Source organism: Trachurus japonicus, chromosome 14 (genome assembly GCF_045865225.1).
Source record: "Trachurus japonicus isolate A0001 chromosome 14, Traja_1.0".
NCBI classification, from domain to species: domain Eukaryota; kingdom Metazoa; phylum Chordata; class Actinopteri; order Carangiformes; family Carangidae; genus Trachurus; species Trachurus japonicus.
In genome coordinates, this window is record NC_140920.1 from 29660263 (window position 1) to 29685784 (window position 25522).

The 25522-nt window shown below is 45.8% G+C and overlaps 1 long non-coding RNA gene across 1 annotated transcript in view; it reads right to left on the minus strand.

Moving 5' to 3' along the window:
* Positions 1 to 2674: 2674 nt before the first annotated feature.
* Positions 2675 to 25522, minus strand: part of LOC146975012 (uncharacterized) — a 44568-nt gene continuing 21720 nt past the window's right edge. The window contains exons 2-3 of the long non-coding RNA XR_015037571.1: positions 15877 to 15950; positions 2675 to 2767 (exon numbers count right to left, since the gene is read on the minus strand). This is a non-coding gene — a long non-coding RNA (uncharacterized LOC146975012). The remainder of the gene's footprint in view (positions 2768 to 15876; positions 15951 to 25522) is intronic.

The following is a 25522-nucleotide window of genomic DNA, read 5'->3' on the forward strand; positions in this document are numbered from 1 at the left end:
TTCAAGTGAATGTAATTTGCTAAAAATATATTACATTTATATTTGATAATATATATTATAATTCACCCCGATGGGAAACAGTTATTCACATGTGTATACACGCTACATAATTCCACTATCATATAGGCTGAAAATCTGGACCATTTTAAAAATCTGGACCATTTTAAAAATGCATCTATTTCATCACTTTAGTCAGACTACAAATCCTAACTGTGTTAAATAATCCAAAAATGAATATATCTTGAACGAGCTGTGTGTAAGTGAACTCTCTGAACTCTCTAAGAGCTTCACTAACTACAAATGAATGAGTTTAATCCAGGATGAACCAGCGTCTCTGCGGCCAGGAATAAGAAGATGCGGGGAGATGGGAAATGAGACGTTCTGGTGTTTATAACAAAAGCTGTAGAATTCTGTCTGACAACAGCTGTATAACACAATCAGTCACGGCTAAACAGACAGCATGTAATCCACTTACTGCGACTGTCGCAGCGCGGACTTTTACTTCCAAAAAGAAAAAGAGACGCCTCACAATCGAACCCAGCGCAGTGTCATCCAGTCTGAACCGACCTCCTAATTAGATGTGACTTCACACATGATAAGGTTTTGACAAGTTCCTGATTCGCCTGCGAGGCGCCTCCGCGTTTCTATCAAGTGCAGCTCATGCAAAGTGTTGCTGCTGCTCGGAGTTCGGGGGCTGGCTGGTGCTGGTGCATGATGGGAGGCTGATATGACTCTGCGCCAGCGGTGGCCCAGCTGAGCTCCGTGCTTTCTTCCCGGATCGCGGGGTTAATGGTTTTCCGTGCTGGGTGGTGGTGGGGAGGGATGGGGGAGGGAGGAGGGAGGAGGGGAGCGGCGCCGAGCTCTCTCAAGCGTTCTCTGGCGGAGAATTAGGATGCAGCGTCTGTTGTCAGAGACGGGGAGCTGTCTGCCACTTTCCCAGCAGCCCCTGGGCCCGGTGACAGGGAGATGGATGATATCTGCAGCCTGGCCGCACTGCTCCCCCAACACACACACACACACACACACACACACACACACACACACACACACACACACACACACACACACACACACACACACACACACACACAATCTGCCTCTGTAGTTGTAACACACGAATACACACCCACACACACAGTGTCTTCTCTCTCTCTCCTTGTATACTCTTTTCCTATACACACACACACACACACACACACACACACACACACACACACACACACACACACACACACACACACAATTACAGAGAGTATGAGTATTTGTCTAATACCCCTCTCTCCCTTTGTTGCCTCTAGCAACAAAGCCAATATCCTTCATATCGGAGGGAATGAAAACCTCACAAGTGAAAACAGTGAAATGTTTAGAGGGGGAACTGCAGGATTCTCCGTTGTTTGCTTACATGGAATAAAACATTTCGAAATAACCAAACGCACACACATACACAGCAACCATTTATGATTTTTTTTTTATTATAAATAAGTCTATGTATCTATCCATCTATCTGTTTATCTATGATTAGATTAAAAAAGCATCATCATTTGCAGTTATTCCATTTTTATGCTCAGACATAAAACACTGGGACAAATGTAATCAGTGTGAAATGATTTTATTAACACAGTTATTAATGACAGTCATTGAAGCAGTAGGTCTCAGCACACAGAGGTAGTTGCTGTAATGAAAAGAAACACACCTGTTCTATCTTTAGCTGTGCAGCTTCTGGTTGGGGGGGGCTGGACTTGAACCTGTCCATATGCCTGCACCACCCCTCCTGTTCTCATTGTCCTTACCTGCTATCCTGCTCTCCGCCATGCTGCTGACGTTTCCGCAGTCAGGACCAAAATCCAGCAGCTGTGTCACCTGAGCAACCGCTGCTGCATAAGAATGCAGCAGCGGTTGGGGGGCTCGCACTGCTCTGCAACCGGCAGGAAACGCCTCCTCCACTTCACTTCGGCCCTCCCTCTCCACCTTTCTCCTTCCTCTTCCTCCTCATCGGCTTGGAAAAAAAAGAGGGGGGGGCTGGTGGAACGACAACAAGAGTGGGGTTGAAGCGGTGCAGAGGAGAGGGATGGTGGGAGGGAAATGGTGAGACAAGAGAGAGGGAGGGGAGGGTGAAGGGAAAAGGAGAACAAGGTCTGGTGGGGGGGGTGTTAAGGGAAACATCCATCACTGTTTTAAGTGACTGCAGTGGGATGGAGCTGAGTAAAAGGTCATCTGGTCTCTTTCTGTGCACAGTGGGCACCTGGGCCGAGCTGAGCTGCTTCCAAATGACTCCCGGCTCATTATCCCACGCAGGGCCGTCTGTTACGCCACTTTGACACTTTTACTGACTCACCCGCGTGCAGTGCACAAGCACAAGCAAAAAAAAAACAAAAAAACAAGGCGGTCGCATCCACAAACAATATCCCCCATCCGCCACCTCAGAGCACACTGTGACCAGGGCCGTTGTATAGGGGAGAAAGGTGATGATAACTCTAGGAGCCCATAAAAAACCCCAGTAGTCTAATCTTTGTATGACTGAATTATTCTGCTTAGACCCTGACTAATACTCATAGTAATGCTGCATTAGCATCAAAACAAAGTATGCTAAAAAAAAAATGATAATACATAAGTAGTCTAAGAAAAAAAGTGGAAAAGTCAGGGGCCCGTTTTAGTATTCTTTCAGGGGGCCCAGAATTCCCAGCAACGGCCCTGGATGTGACTTGCAGGTTTATGATCTTATGGTCTTACCTGTGCGTGAGGGACAGGTGGACCACCGCCACGGCTCCTAGACAAGAAGAGACATGACAGAGATTCAGCAGAAATATGGAACAAAAACTGAAAACACAGAGTATTTTCACTGGGTGGGAGACCATCATTTTTCAATGCTGAAATAATCACCATGATACCATTTTTTTCTCATTTATTCATTCATAGGAGTCTTTTTTTTAATTATTTATTTATTTCGTTGATTGTGTTTACTTTTGTGGGGCCGGGGTGGGGGTGGTATACAGCATGAGATTGAGAATGTTTTGGGGATGATGAATTGTGGAGGCGGTGAAAGATCTTTGAATGAATTCTGAGTTGAATAAAAGTTGAATAACAGCTGAATTTTTTTCTTCTTTTTTTCTTCTTCTATATATATAAAACCTTAAAAAAAATTTGATTCAAACAAACAAACAACAACAAAAAAAATCACCATGATAGCTCAGGATCTACTGAGACTGACCTGCACACACACACACACACGAGGAGAGAGGTTACGGCCTGTTTTCGTCAAACCAAGCTAGCCGAACGTGCGTGAACTCACTTGAATCTGTGGCACTGACAAAAGGAGGAGTCGCACGGGGGAGGGGGTGTGTGTGGGGAGGGTGGGGGGCTGAACTGTGACTGGATGTCTCAGCTTGAGCGACAACACACACACACACACACACAGTCTGGTGGCCAATGGCTTAAAAGCTCCTATAGGTCACAGTCAAGTCTCCAGCCAGTGGATAGGACGACCTGCGAGACACAGCATAATTATCCCAGCCAGTTACAGTTCAATATCTCCATCACGCTGCTATAGGCCAGATACCAGGTTTCCCTGGCAACGCCTCCCAAGTGAATCGCGGATCAGAAAGAGAAGGGGAGATAACACGGGACCGAGGGAGGGAGAGGGGGCCGTGAGGACAAAGACACACACACACACACACACAGCAGACCTCTGGCCTGCCGGTGCCGTGAATCTGCTTCCTTTGAGCTTCGCGTTTTGGTTTTCAATCATCAGCCTCACTTTCCAGACTCCCGCTCCGTGCCCACAGGCCCACCGTCAGAATCCTCCGCCGCTCTGAGGCGCAGCAGCCCCCACTGTCCTTTCAACTGACTCCCCCCCCCCCACCACCACCTTCCACAGCATGCACTGTAATCTGGGAAAGTTAATGGAGTTTATCTCTCCTCCCTGTCGCCTGAAGGATCATAAAGAAACTTTAGTGCTTTGGATGCACAGGGGTAATTACTTTACAAGAGACAACAGCATTTATACCCCGATTGAATTAAAAACAAATGTGATTTGGCTTTAGTGCAGACTTTGGTGCAGGGAGGGGGGAGGGAGGGGGGGTCTGCATACTGTTGCACGGGTGCGATGTCACCGGCACACTTTTTTTTTGCGTGTGCGTGCGTTCAGGTGACTGTCTGGCCTCCTGCCGCAGTGTCTGGAAACTCAGACGCCCCCTCTTCCTCCTCCTCCTCCTCCTCCTCTCCCCCCTCTTGCCCCCCTCCCCTCCATTCCAAGCTGCTGCTCCACTATCAGGCTCACCTGACCACCCCACCCCCCCTGCCCCCTCCTTCCCCCCACTCACACACACACATCCTGCTGCGATAAGAGATCCGCTGAACACTGAGCTGCTTCAGCAGACAACACAACCTGACAATCAATACACACAAAAACAACAAACACACACACAGAAGGAGAGAGGTGGATAAATGTAAATGTGCTCTTATTACTTGTTGTGGGCAGAGACGTGACGATGCAGCAGGATGCATGACCACCTCTGAACAATAGAGTGGAATCTCACACACACACACACACACACACACACTCAGCTCCATCAGCTGGAGCCTTTGGTTTATCTGCACCTATTCAAGACGTGAGTGAGTGAGTGAGTGAGTGAGTGAGTGAGTGAGTGAGTGAGTGAGTGTGTGTGTGTGCGTGTGTGTGTGCTGCAGGACCAGAAGCGTAAAGCAGATTGAATACACTGCTTATTTAGCATTTTGCTAATTTTCATGAATCCAGTTTTTCAACATTGTCAGTCTAAGTGTCTGTGCTGACTCCTTTAGTTTACAGTAACACACAGTGATTGTCTCTGTGCTGTGTTGTCAACGCTTTCATTGAAAAAACACAACAGCTAAAAACGGCTCCCCCGCTGCTCACTAACTTGACCTTGACCGGATTTACTCCGACGTGTTATTACAGCAACATTAAAAAGATCAAATGAAACACGTTAAACGCCACCGAGCTGGGATGTTCACACGTCAGTCGCCTGTGCTGATTCACGGCTGATTGACGTGAATGAGGCGAAGCGGGTTCCCTCAGAACGCTGCGTTTCATCCACATTCTGCTTAAAGGTCAGAGACGCAGGAGTCAGTTAAAGTGCCTTTGTCGATTACAGAAAAAAACCCTCCCTCCTCCTCCTCCGTCAGTGTAACATCAGATCAATTAAACAGCCGCTCATTGAGAACTATTTTCTGACTTTGAACAAAGTTTGTATTCCCCCGTCCCGCCGCTCCTCCAACAGTAGCCGGGAGCTGATTTTTTACAGGGTGATATTTATTGGCTCCTTGGTGGATTGCTGCGAGCACGCTGTTTTGTTGCTGCTGGTGGGGGCGCTGAGGATTTCATCAGTGTGGCCCGGGTGCTGCCAGACTCTGCTGCGTGTCAGACAGACCCTAATAAAACTGTCTGGCTGTTTTGTGGGCACCGCCTCTGCTCTGGCTGTGCTGCGTCTGACTGTTCAGCACTTGTCGCACTGTGCCTGGCTGTTTGGTATTCATGGGGCATGGCACTCCAGCTGTTGCTGGGGGCTCTGTGGCACAGGCACAGACTGATTAGTTGGCATCGGCATTGTTCACTATGAAACCAAATGGGGAGATGGGAAGAAAAAAAAAAAAAACATAATTAGGGAGAAAGGCAGAGAGGGAGACTGGAGACGGGGAGAAAGATGGAGAGGAGGGTATTAGAGAGAAAATCAATTGTTTTGAACTGCATTCCTAATATGAGTAATTTAGCAGAAATGAGGTTTTTCAGAAAAGCACGCTGCCTTGGGTGAAACTGAAAGTTTAAAAAGCAGGTCAAGCCGTAACGCTGAATGAATTCATACCTTTCAATGAAAGGGAAAGAATTCTTCTATTGTCATGTGTGTTTTCATCAGACCGCCCCGGTGTGTTGACTGTCTGCCTGAGTTGTCCTGCACCTCCACTTTGAACATCGATTCGCACCATTAACCAATTAGGTTGTGCTGTCTGGTGACACTGGCACATTTTGATAGAAGTCATCAAATTAAGAAAAGAAACTAAATTCCCGTGGAGCCGCCATTGATTTTTTCCTCAGCAAATGGTAAAATCTTTCCTCTGCTCCGATCTGATCCGTCCCACAGAGAGCTCCAGTGGATTTATTCACCGTTTTATGCTATTTATATTTATCTAGAAATTGAATTGAAAGTGTTTGTAACTGTAATAATTGTACCTGGGTGTGGACGCTTGCAGACATTCATACAGCGGTCTTCGTTCAGTCGCAGGTCGTTTATGTGTTGAGCGAAGGAATAAAGAGGAAATATATGAGTTGTGTCTGAGCAGGCCGTTTGTGAAAGTTTGTGAATTTTATAGGTTTGTTAAAATGTGAAAACAGCTGCGGCAGATGTGGAGCAATGTCTCCACAGAGCTGCTGCTCAGACTGCTGGTGGTGGTGGTGGATCACATGGACTGTCTGTGTCTGTGTGTGTGTGTGTGAGTGGCGGTGGTGGTGACAGGGATTGATCATCATCATCATCATCATCATCATCATCATCATCATCAGTGTGGGGTGTGGTGTTGTGGGGCTGGTTGTGTTCTGTCATTTCCAATCAGATCCTGTGTTACTGAACGGTATTTAAAGACAAACGTTGGCGCACACCAGGCTGTCGCAGCGCCAACCTCGTGTCAGACTGCCAGACTGCTTCTTCTTTTTTTTGTGTGTGTGTGTGGGGGGGGGGGATAAATAAAAAAAGGTGTCTCTTCCAAAATGTTCATGCAACCTTCCTGCAGTAGTACGGATGGATCCGTGTTGTTGCAGCTTCGTCAGCATAAACTCTTGTCACTGGCGAGCTAGTAACGTGATGTGTCAAAGTTCCTCTTCACGTCTGCACCGTCCCTATTCCAACAGGAATGGGGGGGTCGCTTCTCTCCGGCTGCAGCCTGCAGAGCGTTTCGGCAGAAAGTCGATTGTGCCCTCCGCCCACGTCCCAAGAGCCTAACCCGTGATTTTTTATCAAGAGAGCTCACAAGTTAGGGTCTCAGGGAGCAGGTGAAGTACGACAGAGTCTACTGAGGAGCCACCGGCAGGGCACTGAGTGGCACCTTTCCCTCCCTCTGTCCCTCACATGCACATGCACATGCACATGCACATGCACATGCACATGCACGTACACACACACACACACACACACACGTCTGTCCCTCAATCACTGAGCCACAGAATCTTTTGTGAGGAACTGGCTGTAGAAATAAAATAAAAAAACACAGCTCTGTGCCTTGAACAGAGGAAGGTTCCTCTTTCCTTCCCTTCACTGCAGTAACATACTTTGTTCACAAGGCTCAGCTTGATTCCTGTGCACACAAAGACATGCAGAGCTCGAAAACATTTCCAGACAAATGCTTCCACACGCCAAATGCCAAAGGAACACAGAACAACAAGAAACAGCAGCATCGGAAAGAGAGCAGAGACAAAAAAAATACAAATAAAAAGGGCGATTAAGAGGTAAATTCGTCAGAACGTGGCGGTGAATTCGTTTCGAGGCGGCCTCCGGACTTAAAAGATGTTGGCTGCGGCGCCCCAGTCACAAGCAGAGGCTCAGACAAACAGACAAGCCTGCTCTGTGCTAACTAGCCTTTGTGCTGGAAAAAGGGAAAAAAGCCCCCAGCCAAGCAGCTGGGCTCGCCTCTTTGTCCTAAAGAGCGTTGGCTGATCATCAGTCTACATTTCTCCCATCCAGGATGACAGGACCCTGATCCGTCTGTGAAAGCGTCCGTCCATCTGCAACTGACGGAGGGCAGGAGCCATCGTCGCTCAGCCTCAGCCTCTGGTGCTCCGCCGCCAATTAATAAATGATTTTTTTTTTCTATAAAGCACGGTGGCTTTGCTCTGAGCCCAGGTAAAAAAAAGAAAAAATCCACATGAGGTGAAGCTTGTTGCTAAAGACGAATCGGAGCTCATCTCCTGCACAGATGCTTCCAAAACTCCTGACCCCCCCCCCCCATCCTCACATCCCCCCCACCCTCACCAGCTGCAATACCCTCAACGCCAGCTCCTTCCTACACCTCCAACCTGCTCAACTGTGCTGCCACGGTGGCCGGCTAGGTACGCAATAAGTTAGTCAGTGTCAAAGGCAACAAGCGTCGCTCGGACACAAAACAAGTCTGGTTCTGGACCGAAGCTGCAGACGCACATCAAACACCAACTGCACAAGATTGAACAAGCCATATAGAAAACAATCCCATGTCATTTTTTTTTTGCCTGTCATGCACCCAAACACACCACCACAGACTGCCCCCCCCCCCCCCCTCCTCCCCCCTTCCACCACCGTCCTCCCATCCCAGCACCCACCTCACAACTCCTCCCACTCAGACAAAAAAAAAAAAAAAAATGGATGGATGTCTCTGACTGTCTCCTTCTCTCTGGGGAACGCCAGGCAAAGTGGAGGCTTCCGGAAATGAAGGCGGCGCGCCACCCAGAGCCTCACACACACACACACACACACACACACACGCTCTCACACTCTCTCCTCTTCTGGTACTGACTGCGCCTTTTGTTATCCGCCCCTCCGAGCTGAGGATGAGGAGGAAGAGAGAGGGGAGGAAGAAGGAAGGAAAAAAAAAAAAGAGCAGCGGTGGTGGAAGAAGAGGGGAGAAAAGAGGAAAAAAGGGGGTGAAAAAGAAAGAGGATGGAGAGGGATGGAGGTGGTGGAGGGGAGGGAGGGTGTAGGAGGATGGGGAGGATAGGAATCCGAGGCGTCCGAGGAGAAGCTGCAGCCAGACGCAGGTCAGTGAGGTGGGACGCCCACCCCCCTTCCCCCCTTCCCCCCACCACCACCACGCCTCAGCACCGACCATCACTCCATCCCGGGGCCGTACATTGTCAGCTCCATCTCAGCATCTTCACCCCCCCCCCACCTCCACCTCCACCTCCACCAGCAGCAGCAGTGCTCCTCCTTTCCTCTTCTCCTCCTCCTCCTACCCCTCCCCCCCAGACACTGGGACATCAGCCATGTCATGACACTGTCATCTACACCCTCTGCTTTTATTTTCCCTCCTCTCCCTCTCTCCTGTCAGCCCAGGTCCGACTCCATCGGTTGCCGTACCGACCCACAGGAAAAAAAAAAAAACAAACAAAAAAACATTTGCGGCCACTAGCTACCACTGTCTCGCTCACAACCTCACCTCCCTACCCCCACATTTGACCCCTCCAACCCCCCACCCCAAGCCCTGACTGCTGCCCTCTACCTCCGCTGCACCCCCCTCCCCCCCTCCAGACCTCCAGACCCCACCAGGTCTGTACCTGTCTGCTTGTCTCTCCTGTCTGCAGCTGCTGCCCAGACTGAGATACTGCAGCAGGAGTCTGCAGCGACAGCCTTCCTTCTTTCTCTCCCTCTCCCTCTCTCTCTCTTCTCTCTCTCTCTCTCTCTCTCTCACCCTCCATCCAGCCTTTGCTGGTGAGCACGTTTCTTCCTGTGCTGATCAATTCTTCTTTTTTCCAGTGGCGCATGGACACACACACACACAGAAAGAGAGAGAGACACTGCAGCGAACTGCTTGGCCATGCGGGAGGATACGTTGTAGCAATGCTGTGTCTTGTAACACAAAAAAACACTGAGCACTAATCAACAGATGCAGTCGCTGATACAAAGCTGAGCTAGACAGACAACACACACACACACACACACACACACACACACACACACACACACAGACAGTCGCTCATGTGCAGGCGACAGCAAACAAATCAACAACGCCCGCTAAAAATAAGACAGCGATGCCCAACACAGCTTGAATGGAGAGACAGGATACAGGACACAGAGTGACACCACAGTGGCTCGGCTCAGGTAACACACAGTCAAACTGTCACACACACACACAACGATGTGTGGCGAACACGAACACTCACTGTCACAATATTGTTACCGACACTGGGAGGCAGCGGCGTGAGGCTCAGGACTGACAGAGACGTCTAACACCACACAGACTCACTAGAGACTGGTTTCATCGTCCCTGCTCGTCAACCACTGGCTGCTTTTTTTCCTTTCTTTCTTTTTTTAAAATCATGCCTCCATGTGTGCAGATGTACACATGGACAGGTGGTGCCGGGTTTGCACCACAGAGGCACATCAGTGGTCTTTGCATGAGGCTGCGGCCTGCTGCAGGTCAGCATGATCACTTAAAGTTCAATGTCATGTGCAGTTTAAATTATGCAGGTAGGATTTTCATTAAAACAGTTGCACGGTCACAAAATAAAAAAGTTTTTGGAGGAAAATGTTTTACTTGCAAATTAAAATGTGTAATGAACAATATAAGTGTGAGTTTTAATGCTGATATTCAGATGCACATTATTCTTTATTCTATTTCCACTTTCAGATCTTTTTATTTTTTGTACTGTGGCATATTTCATGAATTCAGTGAAACGCTGGTTCAAGGTGGTTGGGGGGGGGGGGGTCACATTCTCCTTCTGTCTGAATGGGATCTGCCCTTGACAGCTTGGTCTAATCTCAGACCTTAATCACCTTCAACACCCCAGATAGATTAGGGTTATGACCCTGCGCGACAGAGGGGGCAGGGAAAAAAGATGTGCAAATGTTATCATTGATTGATTGTGGCCTTTTAATTCAAATTGAAAAAAAAGCTGCTTTTTTTTTTTTTTACCACTGATGCAGTGGTGCTTTTTTCCTATTCGGCCTTTTTTTATGTATCGCAGCAAAGACGGTTGAACGCGTTGCTACTTTTTTTCTAAAGCGGAGAGAGAAGCCGGAAAGCCCGAGTAAATCCTGCAGCCAATGTCAAAACCGTGGCCAGGTTGAAGTCTATGGGGGGTTGGTGGGTCTTCTGGCTCAGTGATGGGAGTAGTGACGCAGAGACCGGAGGGAGAGGGGGGGTTGGGAATGCGCTGTATGCTAAAGCCAGCGGGGGCCAGCAGGCGGCCATATAGGTGATCAATCAGCTCCATTACAGCCATGTTACTGCAGAGTCTGGAGCTGTCGCTGCCTCCCACCAACCCACCCCTCCTCACACACACACACACACACACACACACACACACACACACACACACACACACACACACACAAACATTGCTCACTTAATTTCTAGTCTAGACTGGAAATAGAAACCAGTGGTGTGATAAAATTGGTCCACGAGGGCAGACAGCATGCATGTCAAACACTGGGATCGCTCCCATGTAGCCGAGACACAGAGGTGTCTTATTAGAGTGGTGGGATTAGCCCCCGATCAGAGAACACGCAACCAAGTTGTTGTGACGGAGTTGAAGCAGATTCTGATTCACTCTCTTTGAATTGTACCGAGAAAAAAAAAAAAAGCTTTTTCAAGGCGCCCAAAAATAGGAGCAGCTCCATTGTGATTGTTCAGCAGCACGTCACAGACTGAGCTAAGACACACTGAAATGACAGCAATTTCCACAATAAACTCAAAATATCTTCGGCGCGAGCCCGGAGATGTATATCTGTGCCACGGATACCCATGCGAGCATCAGACAGGTATCCGAACAATGGGCTTATCGCGGCGCACGGAATGAGAACATGGGACGGCAGAGGTGGGAGACGGAGGAGAGAAGAGGAGGAGCGGTGGGGAAGGATATGGGTATGGGATGCACAGCGTCTCGCTAGCCGGCCGGCCAGCCAGCCAGCCAGCCAGCGGGACATTAATGACGATCATGTCTTGTCACACTAGTTGCCGGGCCAGTCAGCAGATCCTGCCCTTGTCCCTGCCCTTCCCCAATCAATGGAATTGATCTGTCCCTGGGGTCAAGGGGCAAGAGCGTATCAATAGGAGGAGAGTGGCTGATGCAGCAGGCGGAGAAGGGCTGACTCCAGACAGATCAATGACACCCCCTGTCTACCATTGGTGTGTTATGATTATTCATTTGCCATTAACCCGACCACATTAAGGGAATATGTTTCCTGGGGAAGAAATAGTGCTGGAGGCTGCTGGCTTTTATAGGCCGGTGAGGTTTTATGTGTTGGGGGAGCTTAAGTACTGGTCTGGCCTGAACCGACAGTGTTCTGGTCTCAGACGATTTGTTACTAAGGTCTCCAACCGCTGGTGACGTCAAGAGCCGGGAGCCAATCAGGGCTCACAGAGTGGTTACAGATACGATTGGTTGATTCCACCAGTATTTTGTGTCTGCGCGTCACTCCCTGTGATAGATGAGGGTGGCTCCACAAAAACTTGAGGAAGAGAAAGTATCAGAGGATACTGCCTGTGTGTGCTGGTGGGGCGACCGTGCTGGATGTACTGTCTCCTGCAGCCCTGAACAACAGCACTGAACTGGGATCTGTAGTGTGATCACTGTGTAAACACTGGATCCACCGCAGCAGGAGATGTGAGGACTCCCCCTCAGTTCAGATGCATATGATTGGCAACAACCAGCTTTTTTTGGCCGCCCAGACAGCAGTCAATAAATCTGAAGGCCGACTAATGCAAATTGAACCGGTCAAGGATGAAGAAAAAAATCTTTAAAAATGATTGATTCAAAGCTTTTTATTCACAAAAATGAGAAAGTGATCAGAGAGATGTGATGTGAACCAGTTTGGGTTTATAACTAAGGAGAGAATTTGGCGTAAGAGTGGCTGTTACGGCTTTGGCAGAACTCTGCTTTACATAATGTGGACTGCAGCAAAGCAAATTCAAGGGAATCCGTATTTTATTAGTTCTTAAAGTCAGTCGCAGAACCTTGAGGTTCACTGCCAAAAAGGCTGTGGAATAAAGAGAGGTCCGTTGCCTGGACCGCCCCTCTCTAATCCCATAATTTATTTGTTCAATCATCCCATAAATGCAGGCCCAGCTGGAACCAAAGACTTTTAGCCGTGCTGCTGTTGCAGCTGGACAGGGGAGTGCTAAGGCAGCAGGATTCTCAGCAGCGACGCCTTCCTCTGCACATCTGGAGGAACCATTGGGGTTCAGAGGTGAGGAAAGATGAGAAAATCACAGTTCTTAAAATAAACTCTTGAGAGGAACAGCTTGACTCTCCATGCTCCGTTTCATTTGTGAATGCAGAGAAAGATGAAAGAGCCCGTCTCAGCTAAACTGTAAGATAAAGTATTAATTTCTGATTGCGTAAAGCAGCTGGACTCTGTTCACGTCTACTTTTTCAAGCAGGTACTCTGAGAGTGAATCCTGACGGCTCACAGGCTGAGGAGGCGTGGGCCTCCTGTCTCTGTTGTTGCTAATGAGAAGATAAGAGGTTTCTGGGTTTCCAGGGATTTACCAGGATTATATCCACACACAGAAACCTGTTTGATGACGGTGACTCTGCTGATAGCAACAATAAGGGGTTTTCCTGGGTCGTCCAAACGTCTGAGCTCATTCTGGGAATCTAGGATCCTTCTGACTACTTCCATAAAATGAACAACATACGAGTTATTACAAATCTAAGAAGAACCTACATGTGTATTCAGACTTGTGGCTTGCTTGCTTTGTTCCAATTCAGGTGCTAAAACGATGCAATTGTTGCATTTTTCAGGTAACAGACCCAAGTGGTCCAAAGTTGTAAACAAATGCCATGCATGAACCAACTGTTTTCTCATTGGTCAGAAATCTTACCTGGAAATTACCAGGGAAAAACGTGGTGTGGCTGGTTTGCTTATTTGAGTCAGTTGTGTCAGTTGCTGAGTGCTGAGTAGCAATCAGGGGCCGTTGTTTTATTAACCATCAGAGCTCGATGGCTGCATTCACATCTGACCAAACCAACCGATCTTTGGGGTTAAACGCTCCCTATTTCGGAAACAACTGCTCCAAATCAGCCAGGTCTGAATACGCCCTAAAGAATGTGTATGAATGATCATGGTGGTGGTTGGAGGGGCCGTGTGGCGCACATTGGCAGCCACGCTTTTGCCAGTCTGCCCCAGGGCAGCTGTGGCTACATACGTAGCTTACCACCAACGTGGTTTGAATGAATAATGGCTTTGGGTATCGGGGATCAATAGAAAAGTGCTATATGAATGTAATCTTTTATTATCATTATTATTCTAAAGAACAAATACAGCTTTGAAAATTTTGTTAAAAGTATACCGACACATCTGGATTCATATTTCAGTGGAGAATCTGTGTATCAAACATGCAGCCATTTCACTTAGCGCTTGGAGGCACAGAGCTAATTGGGTAAATGAAACAGGTTGGAGAGAGGTGGTCCACTCAGCCCTAGCCCTGAACATGGTGAAAGCAGTGTCATCCATCAAAGTGAAAACAACACTGTCACGATGATAAAGAACTAGAGCAGAAATTACAACAACCACACCCGTTCAGGCTGCATCTGGAATAAAGTCGCGAAGAACTCAAGGTAAATCTCCAGCTGATCTGCTAGGTCTTTTTTTTGTTTCTTGTTTGTGCTGCTGTGGAGTTATTTTACAAGCCGTGGCTTCACGCCAGTCAGAAATGAAGTCAGATGCATTGAGCCAAGTGGACAGGAGTAAACAGAGACTTCAGTGTTGCAGAGGCGAGCCTCAACCTGAAACCAGACCTCATATCACAAATGCTCATTGTATGAAGCTGCAGACAATATATCAGGGTATTAAACGCGCTCCTTTAAATAACTGTGACAGTCCAACCTCCAACCAGATGAGAAACACACACACAGATCCAAAGTCAGCTGCGGAGAAATATTAAACCACGGGGCTCAGTCACCGGGAAGAAGCTGTTAAACACAAGTTAGATTCATTGTGATTACGATATTTCATACTTTATGTTTGAACCATCTGTGTAGCAGAACGCTTGGCACGCAGCGCACATCTCACAAGATGGCGCGGTCCCACGCTGCCTAAACAGACCAAGGTGTAATAATAGGCCGCAACATCGGAGCAACTGTTTAGACAGCGGAGGCATCACCCTGTGAAATAGGTTCCACCTCACAATTACACCTCTCGAGACAATCCCAAATAACACAACACGCAACACACACTTAGATGCGAGACGTCACCGGGCTGGTTTCAGTCATCTAAACGGCTCCATGCAGCAGGACTGACACACACACACACTGCCTGTGGTGTTTTATAGCAGGGACACCATCCTGACATTGATGCGGTGCATTTGCGAAGACCGACCACAATGCACCGCATCGACAAACAACAGCGAACGCCAAGCTAACACTAATTAAAGGAGGTGACCCGCGGCGGGCCCCGGTTCGCCATCGCTAAAGGTCAGCTATGAAATGAGGGGAAAATGACTTTAATATGAAAAGCACTGACACCGAGCAGCCGTGCTGTAAACAAAGCACTTCTCTGCGACACACTGATGTCATACGTGTACTCCAAGGAAAGCTAGAAGGTTGTACAGTTAACTCCCAGGGTGTAATTCTAAACCATACAACCTACTACCTCAACCTGGATGCACACATTTTCAACTATTCATCTGACAAATCCTCCTCTAACAAACCCTTTCATCACGCTTTATTTTGAAGCTAACAGGAAGTTACACAGATACTGAAAATTTCTTAAATGACCAAGCACTGTCGTTCAATTACTATATATGTATTTAAGTTATTAAACAAAAGGGGAAAAAAAATGCAAAAGATGATGTTCACACCACAGTGACAAAGACCCACAGAGGCGAGCTTGTGCTGACAGATTTGCCACAAGATCGGATCTACGGGTTTGTGCCAAATGGTTATAGCCAAAGTATCAAAACAAGTGAATAAAGGGCTAACAATGCCATTTAAATAAACTGTGTGTGTGTGAGGTGTGTCAGATGAAGGAATTTTCGACTTGACCCCGGAAGTTCTCCTGTGTGCTTGACATGAGCTGAGAGCGTTCATACAGAGAACAACAGAGGCAGTGAACTCATCGTCTGTGTGTTTAGAGAAACTGCAGCGTGACCCTTTCCTGAGAGTCACTCCAGAAAATTAGAGTTCATCACACACTCGGTGAGAGGTTTGTGATCACTTACCCTCCGGGGGGACGTGTCCTGCTCGGGGGAGGAGGAGGGGGCAAGGGGGGGTTTACTTCCTGGAGTCAGTTTTTCTGAAAACAGGAAAGAGAGAGATGTTTTAACACAACGCGGTGGAATGTAAGTGCTGTTTTAATCTGGGCTCTTTTTTTTCTCCTTAATTTACTTGAACTCAGCTACACTGTCACTATGCTGCTGCAGTGATGGTGAGAAAAGAGAAAGAGGAGGATTTCACCACAGAACATGAAAACATCGGATCCGCAAAAATATCTACACACAAATGACTGCACATTCTTGAGTTGCCGTGCTTCAATTTGGTGAGCACCGCATGCCTCAGCGTTTCCTCAATATGAAATTAAATCCATAATAATAAGAATCCAAACTCTGCTGTGTGGACCGCTGCCCCCCCCAAAAAACCAGCCCACACGATGGCCATAGCAGTCCTCCTCCTCCTGGCCAGGAGCAATGTGGCTGTGGTGAGAGGTTAGCTTAACTTAGCCAAGACCGCAGATAGCAGAGCCTGGGAGGGATGCCAGTGTAATCAAGCATGCTACGGTCAGCTACCATTAACCGTGCCAGTGCCAGAGCCACAAACAGCGGAATATTCCTACGGCTGCAGTGCGACAAAAAAAAAAAAAAAAAAAGGAGAGAAGTGAGGGGAGAGTGAAACTCTGCCGTCTGCTTCGTCCTCTTCCTCTCCTCACACTTCCTACCTGAGCTGCCTGCATTTTTCTTTTTTTTTAGATTTGTTTTGTTTCTGGTGATAAAAAGAGGGGCACTTCAGAACTGAGCTCACTGACAGAGTTCAGCGATGCTCCGTCCGCCATTTTCTATGTAGGAAATAGGAACAGCAGAAGAAAAAACTGGATGAAAACCATTTGCTTTATTCAAAGTTTCCCTCTTTCTCTCTCCGAGCACCATTACATTACATTCTTGGCCCGGCTTCCTACCAGTTTTCCTACCAGAAAGCCGCAGCATTCCCAGTAAGTATTCTGCTGACACTGTGACATCTGCTGACATCTTTTGTCTAAATCAAAATGTTAGGCCGGCGTGCCTCCTCCCAGAGTCTGACAGCTTCTTGAGGGGAAGGGGGGAGAGGGGAAGGGGGGAGTGGGTTAGGAGTCATGGCAACCTCTACCTGGCAGGCTGCCCAGCACCCTGAGGTGGGGAGAAGTAGGGGCTAATGCAGGAATGCTCAGTGCCTTCCAAAGTCAACTCTATGGGCACGGTGGTTGCTTAAGATTTCAACTCCAATGCCAACATTTTTTTGACAGAGTAAATACAAAAGACTGGAGGCATCATACAGAAACCTTCTGATCCAGATCGGACTGAAATAATATTGATGTGCATCTAAACCACGTGAGTCTGTACAATTAACACAAACATCAGCGCAGAGGTATGATAAAGCAAGAACAGTAATAATGAAATCATAATAAACAAGCTGACATCAAGAGTAGTCAAAGAGAACAAAAGATGCACAATGCAAAACAGAGAATCCCACAAAAAGACACAATAAACATGAAGAATACAACAACAAACAATGCACAAGAATGCAGCAGATTTCAAAAGGCCAGGAATTAATACAAGAATAATAAAAACAAATTTAAAAGATCCTTCAACTTTATAAGAAGACACTATAAAGTAGAAGTGTGTCCTCTAAAATGAAAGCTGACAGTGACCAGGCCGAGCCGGACAGACACTCTGGCAGGTCATTCCACAGCTGCGGAGGCCGAACGGCGAGCGCTCGGCCTCCTTTAGTTTTTAATCGTGCAGTGGGAACAGTCAGCAGATTCCTGCCCGGGTCTCAGGCTGTGCACAGGCTGGTATGGGAACAGCAGATCAGAGGTATAATCAGCAGCCAGGCCCCGAGGGGCTTTAAAAGTAACAAGTCAAATCTTCAAATCAATCCTGAAACTACTGGGCAGCCAGCGTGAAGACATTCAGATCACAGCTACTGTATGTCTTTGTGTTTTGCTGCTGCATTTGGTACCATTTGGAGTTTATGGACTGATGTCTGATTTACATCTGTTTCTGGATCAATAAAACTACATTTCATTTGAGAAAGTTCCTGACGTTCATGTCTTTGAGACAGCTGGTGAAGTTGAACAGACAATGGACAGTAGTGTGTCTCTAAATGTCTCAACTGGTAGCATGTAAAGAAAGAACAGAATTGGACCCAGTATTGAGCCTTGAGGGTCTCCACAAGTTAGTCTGGAGTGAGAGGAGACGTGGTCACAAAAACGTATCATCAGTCAGATGAGAATAAAATCACTTGATGGCTGAAACATCATCACACTGATTTACTTTAAATAGATGTTATTATATCTCAGTGTTGAAGAGGTTGTTAGTCACAGTCGCCTCAAGATGTTCGCTAATAAAAGGCAGGTTTGAAGTTCTTCCATGAGCTGACAGAGGGGCTTCATGTCGGTGCATTAAGGTGAGCTGCAGTAGTCACAGGTTCATTCAGGGTGACTGGTGAAAAAAAAAAAAGGCTGATGGCATCAAAACCTCACCTGAGATGTGATTATATTATATAACGGCTGATTCTTTACATCATCTCTCATCAACAACTGCAGCAGAACTCTCAGGTGTAGTTACATGTGAAGGCAGTGGACAGATGTGTTTCACACCTGCAGCCCCGGGACGCGCGGCCTGAGGCTGCACACGTCACCGAAGTGTGTGCGTGTGTGTGTTCACAACGGGTGTGTCTCTGCTGCGGTGCTGCTGCAGCTCCGTACCTCACTCCTACTTGTTATTATAAATACATTAATTGCCCTGATTTATTCCTGACAGTAAACATCTGTGAAGTATTACGTGACTAAAAAAATATTTATATGTTTTCTTCTCTGTGTCGCATTTAGATTCAGCCTTGGCAGAGTTAATGTTGTTGGTGTGAATATGACATATTCACAATATTAATATATATATATATTTTACCGTTTTAGCAGCAGCATGAGGAGACGGTGGCATGATTTCTGTCAAAAATAAATCAGATGTGAATTTATAATGAGGATGAATCTCATGTTGCAGTAATATGCAGAGGTAGAGCTGACAGCAGCACCGCAGCAGAGGTGCAGCCGCTTGTAAAAACACACTTGATGCTGTAAAACATGTCATGCATCCATCCTGGTCCAGTGTTCCCATCACACTGTGGTCATATCATAATGATGGCTCGAACACGATACTGCTGCAGCGACAGACACGCAGACGTCTGAGCTTTCCTGAATGTCACACCGGCTGCTTATTTACACTGAAACTCTGCTCCTCCACAATAAAATACATTTGACTATTTTTATTTTGTCTACACTCACATTCGCTTTGAGGCTGCGGGGATAACAAATCAGAGACCTCCAAACTAAATTTCCATGAATCCCTCTGAGCTGGAGCCTTCATTAAACAGGCTCAGGACATTCCCCCACTGAGAGGGTCATTTCATATCCTGAAAGGCAGGAGGCCAGGGTCAGAGTTCAAACTCGAGGGTTGGGGGTGGTTGGTCATGGTGAACCAGACATGGGTGGAAAAATCAGACGGACCTCTCATCCTGGTAATGAATAGGACGGATAAATATCGATAATCAAAGCAGGAGGGGGAGGTAGAGGTGGAAACAACGACATGAGTGGACAGACTAATAAAAATAAGATGTTGTTCAGTTCATTATTGGGAATTTTAAAAGTCTAACACACATCATGTGTTTTTATCATTGCTGCCAAAAGTCTGAGTATTAATTTAGTGTTGCCTCAAGCTATAACAGGTTAATACAGACTGAATTGGCAACAGTTCAGTCCAATGACAGAGTGTGGTTGGGTATGTGACCTGACTTGCCAAAGATAGAATGACACAATAAAAAAAGCCTAAAATGCTGCACATCATATTTTAAGTCCAAGGTTACTGCTCTATTGTTGTTGTATTCTTTCTTTGCTGCTGTAACACTGTACATTCCCCCACTGTGTGAGGAATGTTTTGTGTGTGTGTGTGTGTGTGTGTGTGTGTGTGCGCGCAGACTGTACAGTAAAGCACAGCTCCGGTGCAGGGGCCGACACCAGAGCCGAGCCGTGTTATTTCTGTCGAGCATCTGACAACACTCCAGCTGTGTTGCTCAGCGGCGGAGCTTTGGCAGAAAGCTGGTGATGCTCACAAATATTGACCAAACTGTTTAAGATGACAGACATAATGTTATGTGACTGCTAACCCGGGGTGTAATGTTGCTTTAAAAAGCTAACAGAGCTTTGCCGTGCAGCCAACCGGGGGCGACGACTTCGCCTGATCCACCTGTCTGTTGATCCTGCTGCCTAGCACCAGACTAAACACTGGCGCTTTCGACGAGACTTATTGGCTGCAGCTGACTAACCGGCGGCCAATCGGAGCGCAGGGAGGGATGGACGGAGGGCAGGAATCAGATTGTGTGAGTGGATGGGGGGAGAGGCAACTAGAACTCATGCAGACCACAAACACGAGAGAAACTACACAATCAAAACCAGTGCACAGAGAAAGACTTAAATATTGTGTCTTCATTCAAAGCCACTGGCTGATAGAGATATGAGATATTTGCTAGGATATCAAATATTGATGCATATCAATAACAAAGTAAAAGGGCATCTGTTCCTGAATGGCACTGAATTGATTAGCGGGCTTCAGACAAGGCTGCTATCAGCCCGAGCTTTTACCATCGCTGAGGGGGATCAATACCTAATGAATTCCAAACGGCCGAGTTTCAGAAACATAAATGTATCCAACACATGAGTGCATGAAGTAACCTCTGCATATCGATGAATATGACATTACACACAGACGGAGGAATGCATCTTCTTAATTGACCTGAGCATTTTCAAATTAATTCGAAAAAGATAATTAAAATGGATTGGACTCGGTGGCACCTTTGGTCCTGGAATCTCAGGGAGCGATTGTATTGTGTGTTTGGCTCAAGCGCTGATCCAGGCCTGTGTTTTTAATTACCACTGTCTGCTATCAGCCGGCTCAGGCATCGGCACCAAAACAATGGAGAAATGAAAGGCGCGGTTTAGCATTTACACTGTGATAGAATTAGCACCCAAACGGAGATAAGGTTAGCATTGTCTTTAAATCAAAAACGCAATTAAAGAACAACGGCGGATGAACATGAGTGTTGAGCCACAACACAACAGGAACCAGGGAGGAATCTTTTAAAAAACCATCTGTGTGACGGCTGCTCACGTCTCCATGGCTGGAAATAAAAGTCTGTGAAGTATTAACAGTTTAAGGTGCTTTAATCTTATAATTTGCCACATTAAGAACTAACAGGCTAAAATACAATTCAAACAGCCAGAGCAGCTTTGAAAAATACTCCTATGATATTTTTTCTTTGATCATTGTATCCTCATTACACACAAGTCATGTGAGCAGGTAGATGCTCTGGTTGTGATTTTAACATTTGCTGCTATTGGTGAGATTTGCCACTGGAGGAGAGGTGGCAAATGCTCTTGACATTAAAAGACAAAACAATATTTAATGTGGAGGCTGCTACAGAGCAGGGGAGTGTGACACAGCAGAGTGCTGCACGTAAATAACACTGACAGCCACACAAAAGTTGGGGTGTTATCATATTGTAATATTTAAAGTAGGGGTCAAATGATTATTGGCATGACCGATAATATTGGATGATATTCTGCATTTTTACAATTATCGTATCTGCCATGTATTTAAAACACACTCTTCTGGCTCTGACGTAGCATCTTTCTGCGTGATGTCACCACTCTTGGCTGTGGAACAATGTCTTGCCCACAGCCCCCACTGAACCAAGGTTTGTGTTATTCTACAAAATGTTTAGGTCTTTTTTATCACAGATTTTTTTTTTACAGTGTACAAAAAAACAAACACTGTATTCAGTCTAATGTCTAATGTGTGTGTTATTCTAAATTCTGATACCAAAATTTGTATTTTTTTCCTGTAAATTCATATCGGTTTCCTTGATCACTAATAATCGGTATTGGCCCTGAAAAAGAAAAAAAAAATTGGTGGATCCTTAATTTAAATGGTGGATCCATCTAATTTAAAGGGACAACGAGGAGTTTCTAATCGGTTATAAAAAAGTCTCACGTTAATGTGGATGAATCTCCGCTACCCACACTTGTTAATGGGCCCATTTTCGATAAATATATCGTTCTGTCTCTATCGTTATTTTGTTACTATTAGTGGTGGCGGAGATGCTGGTCGAGCCGACCAGCGTTTCTTTACTTTCAGTTTCGCAACGAGTCATGAGAATAACGTAGCTGAATCGCCGTTTATGGTCAGAACTATGACGGTATGTGAACCTCTTTGAACCTCTGACTTTAATTATTGATGAATGAAAACATGAGTCCGTCTTGCGCCGGTCAAAAGAATTTTACGGTGTGCGCGGAGGCTCATAAATGTAGTGTTAAAACGCTTCGCTTTTCCAAAACTCGTCGTTGTCCCTTTAAAGAAAAAGAGTTAGGTTCCATGAAGATTACTGGAGAAATGGGGCGACCACCAGACAGGTCTCTGCCACTGTCTCAACATCTGACATCTTAACAACTGTTCTGTAAATTTCAAATAAAACTTAAGAAACATTCTACGGCACCAATCATTTTCCACAGGTTATCTCTGGAGGGGTGCTCTGTAATTGACAACATTAAGGACGACTTCTCATTTAGGAGGCAGAGAAACTGGTTTCCATAATGACACCTCTTCTCAGCATGTCCCGACCAAATGCTTTTCCCAAAGATAATGCTCTGCACAACCTCTCATTATCAAAGTAATCGCCCGACAATGGCAAGGAGAACACTAGAAATTACACAAATTAGCGCACGGCTTTGGAAAAATGACTGCAGATTGAAGACGTAAATTAGACTCCAGCCAAACAATCAGACACAATTAGGAGGTACCAGTCAATAAACTCAAACTCATAAACAAGTGCAGATGAATTAATATTTGATGGTTTTTTAATGGTTGCTGGAGCTCAGATGCCTTTTGCTCACAGTTGGGTTCTAGACAGTGGAAAGTCTCTGTGTCTCTGACAGTGGGAGATAAAGCAGGTGACCTGCAGGAGAGTCGGCTGCCTTCAGATGAAAATGACTATTAGCTTATTTGACTTAGAAGGACTGTCTGAGTGGCTGCAGAGACACGCTCTGAATCCTGAGGACGTCCACAGTGCAGCAGCATCAAATGACCTCTAACAGTAAGTTATTCATAGAAGAGTTTAAATCTGTAATAAAAACACAGCCTCCTGCTTGGTTGTTCGAATTATTTGAATTTAGCTGTGCAGAAAAAGAGGCTCATTGAGGAGCAACGCACACTGACCTGTATTAGATTAATCTTTATGAAGATCCACCACAGAACTGTTTTAATAAAGCTTTGACTGCTTCATGTGGGAAACAAACGTTGTTAGTGGTGACTTTATGCTTCATAAGACAACTGTCCAACGCTGTACATCCACTCTGAACAGAGGGAACCAATACAGGCAAATGTTTACAGCATGTGCAGAACAAGATGGGATCAGTACCTACAATGTGTCTGGACTGCTTATGATCAAATCCTGCTTTTATAACTGTGATGACATCTGACAAAACCACTTAACAGGGAAAAAAAGAAAGACAAAGACTGTGCTGTGATTCCAGCTGGATGTACTCATCAACACTCAGAGAGAAAGGCAGAGAAGATAAACTAAATTATATTCTTTTTCTATTTTTCAGGCTTGTGCTTTATGCTTTTCCAGCCACACTGAGAGAGAAAGAAAGAAGATGCAGCTAAAGGCCACAGGTCAGACTAGAATTCGAAGCAGGTTTAACTATGTGATACATTTTACCTTTATTAATGAATATATACATCACTCTTGGCCTATTGTGGTTTTTCCTCAATATTGTCATAATTGTTCACCTCTTCTTCATGATAACTTTTTCTTTACAATAATCACAGGGTAATATTTGATATCTGAAAACTACACTTCCCCTTGAAAGAGGCTTTTATTTCCAGCACAAAAATGACAGGTGTTAATTATAAGGTTTGTCACTGAAACATTGTTTATTATCTGAGGTTTCATTGGAACATTGTTTTTTTTTAAATTAGCAGAAGCTCATTTGTATTTCAGAAATAATTCTCTACTACGTCACAGCACATACTGACCTGAACTGTTCCAGATTTCCACAGAATCAAAATATTTCTCTATTTCTCTATAAATGTAATAAAATAAAATGAAATATTTTATGTTAGATTTTATTAGCAAGGATTGAGTTCTTAACTGCATGGAACAAAAACAAATCAAATATATTCAACTGATTCAAAAGCAGAGCTCCAGTGTCGACTTAAATAAAACTTGTTGGATTCATCTCTTTAAAACAAGCACACAGCTCTGACATCACATAAAACAGATGGGAGCTATAGACTGTGACCGTGCTGCAAACTGATGGAACTCATTCTACTGGAGCTCAGCGGTCTCCAGCAGACACTTACTGTCGAGGCCTGCACGATATGAGCAAAATGTCTGATGACACTGTTCAACATTGCCGTGACGATATGACTTGCGATAAATAAGCAAATGTTTAAGTGTGCGTATTACCTTTACAGATTTACAGAGTCATTCTGCTTTAATAGACACTCTCAAAGACTAAATAGAATAATAGAAACAAATGTTTAGATCATACTTTTATTGAACAACTTACACATGAATAATCAATCAGTTAAACAGAATGTTTATTTAACTCTCTCCTGCCTCCTCTCCTTACTCATCACATTTCATTGAAGGAAATGCGATGAGTAAGGATGATAGAGCATCGTACAGTACAATCACAGCTGGTCAGGTTACTGTCCACAGTTCACACAGTTCATCTAGTTCTTCTAGATTATCATCTGTGTGTTCAAATAATGTGAAATATCCTCAAATGGGCCAAAGGTGCTGTGTGTGTGTGTGTAATTCTACAGATATAACATGTAGCAGCCAGGTCTCAGCCCAAAGCCACAGAGCCTTACAGAACACATGTCTCAGTGCAGTGAGCAGGCAGGATGGGAGCGAGCAGGGATTATAAGGCAGCCTGGTGTTTCCACTGGGGTCTCCCCTGCTGGGCTACATGGTCCCAGCTCCCTTTGTCTGCCGTTAACCCGTTAAATCCCGCGGAAGAGCTCATTCACAAATGTGTCACACACCCCAGGGGTGCGTTTTGTGTGGAATAATCATCTTAAAGAGGTTACAACACAGCCATCACCAGTGATTCCTCCACTCCACACACCTCCTACACACACACATTCATTTGTTTCCCGGGGTGTTTTGCAGTTTCAATTATCGTCAGCTATTGTCTTAACTTCTCACAAACACCTCCAGAAGACGTCTGAGAGGACGTCCCCGCGGTGTGGATCGGCACCAACACATTTCACTTAAAGAGCCTCGCTCAGCCTTCACATGTGGTTAAGAAGAATATTGACTGCTGCGTTCTCTATGAGTGTATTATATCTTATTACTCTCTGCTGTGTAGTGTTGCAGCTCTCTCCTGTGCTGCCACAGTGTGTGTGTTTGTGCTATAGGCAGAGGTATAGGGAACACACACATCCAGTGTTGTTGGCGGTTGACTGGGAGAAAGTGTAATTATACTGCAGTAATGCCCTCCATGATTAATGATGTGGGCCTCTGAAACCATACCATTGGGCCAATAGCAAATTACCA